This window comes from Nannospalax galili, unplaced genomic scaffold (genome assembly GCF_000622305.1).
Source record: "Nannospalax galili isolate Female #2095 unplaced genomic scaffold, S.galili_v1.0 scaffold820, whole genome shotgun sequence".
Classification (NCBI taxonomy): domain Eukaryota; kingdom Metazoa; phylum Chordata; class Mammalia; order Rodentia; family Spalacidae; genus Nannospalax; species Nannospalax galili.
The window spans coordinates 373966-376006 of NW_008346549.1; the positions used below are offsets into that span (position 1 = coordinate 373966).

Here is a 2041-nt window from a genome sequence, read left to right on the forward strand (position 1 = left end):
ATGCTGGGAACTGGTTTGTTTCCTAGGTGATTCTAGATCCTGTTACGTTTATAATCAATATTAATTATAATACTGCTTCTCTCTCCCCGTCTCTCTCTCTCTCTCTCTCTCTCTCTCTCTCTCTCTCTATATTAATTATAATACTGCTTCTCTCTCCCCGTGTCCCCCCACACACACACACACTTCCACCCATCCCACCAGCACCTTAGCAATCAGGTCCCAACATCTCTGCCTTGATCTAACTCCTCAAGTAGATATATTTGAGATAGGGCTTCTAAGAAAGTAATTAGAGTTATGATGTCATAAGGATGAGACCATGAATTCCAATAGAATTACTATCCTTAGAAGATATATCTTATAAGAAGTGTGTGTGTGTGTGTGTGTGTGTGTGTGTGTGTGTGTGTGTTCCACACCCACCCAGGAAAGGCTGAGTAAGGACGGGGTAAGGCTGCATCTTCAAGCCAGGAAGAGAGCTCTCCTCAGAAACTAGCAAGAACTGGAAAGAAGGTGGTAAACAAAACCAGGTACCCAGGGCTTGGTCTGCTGCAGCCGGGTGACAAAATGCTATAGGCTGGATGGATTGCATGACAGGCTTTTATTTTCTTGCAGTTCCAGAGGATGACAGTCCCAGGTTAAGATTTGGCAGGTGGAGATGTGGTTGATATTAACTGAAGGAATGAGTCTGTCTTTCCCTTCTGCTGCATTTCAAGACTCCTGGGGTGGGGGGCACCAATAAAGCTTGAAATTCAAGGGAGTGGAGCTGGGTCACAACTCCAGCCCCACATAAGCAGGCTTGAAAGCCAGCAGAAGTCATGTGCTGGGAAGGGAAGCCTAAGAAAGGAAAGAGCCCTCCGAAGGCAGGGAACGTCAGACACCACCACCAAAGCCCAAACTGCCCATGTAGACAATATATTGTTTTCCAAAAGACATCTTGTCAAAGACAGTAAGCACACTATGCTTACTTAGGGCCTAAATGGCATGTAACCTTGGGTTTCTAGCCTTTTCCTAAGTCTAAACAATACCACTCTTAAGTTTTCCTCAAAACCTTGTATAAAAAAGAAAATACACACTAGTCCCAGCACACAGGAGGCAGAAGCAGTTGGATCTCTGTGAGTTCAAGGCCAGCCTGGTCTACATAAGTTCTAGGCCAGCTGGGGCTACAGGGAGACCCTGTCTCAAAACAAACAAACAAAAAATGCTTTTGATATTTAAAAAGCATGGGGAGGGGGTGTTTAGCAACCTTTGGAGATATAACTTGAGCGCCTCCAAAATCCTACCTCTGGTGCTTTTTTCTTTCCTGGGCTCCTTTCTCTCTATTCTTTCTTTAACCTTCAGACCAAATTTCTTTCTTTTGTGGGGGGGCTTTTTTTTGAGAAAAGTTCCAGCTGTCCTGGAACTCACTATGTAGACCAGGCTGGCCTGGAACTCACAGAGATCTGCCTGCCTCTGCCTCCAACTGCTGCCACCATGCCAGCCTTTCTCTCTGTTCTTAACAAACTCTGCTTCATCTTCAAAGGCACTGGATCTTGGCTTTGCCTGGGCTAGGGGCGGGGTGGGAAGGTAGGCAGGAGTCTCTGTAAAGAACTCCTCAAGCTACTCCTGGCAGCAGCAGGGTGTGGAATTGTCTCTGCCCCATTGATACTACTATAGAATCACTCTTTAAAAAACAACCCACTTTTATCCATAAAATGACTCCTCTGAGACTCAGTTTCCTCATCTGTCAAATGGGTAATGATAGTACCTGTCTCCTGTACTTGTCTAGCACTTGGGGCAGAGGGTAAAGGCTAATCCGAGGGATTATTGCTGTTATTCAGGTGCACTGACAGAGAAGCAGATGCTCAGCCAGTCAGCCACAGGGGATGAGGACATGCCTAGAGGAAAGTAGAGGAGATAGGATTCACCAACTTCCAGCCCAAAGGAGTACTGACATTCATTTGGACCACATTATGGCCCCAGGTAAGTCACTTTCCAACTTTTCACTGCTGTCTTCTGATTCGTTAAAAAGTTATTTATTGCAGCACCATTCACAATAGGCAAGATA

The 2041-nt window shown here is 45.5% G+C and overlaps 1 long non-coding RNA gene across 1 annotated transcript in view; it reads left to right on the top strand.

The window, feature by feature from the left end:
• Positions 1–2041, top strand: part of LOC103742045 — a 9349-nt gene that overhangs the window by 4988 nt on the left and 2320 nt on the right. The window contains exon 2 of the long non-coding RNA XR_607607.3: positions 1815–1956. This is a non-coding gene — a long non-coding RNA (uncharacterized LOC103742045). The remainder of the gene's footprint in view (positions 1–1814; positions 1957–2041) is intronic.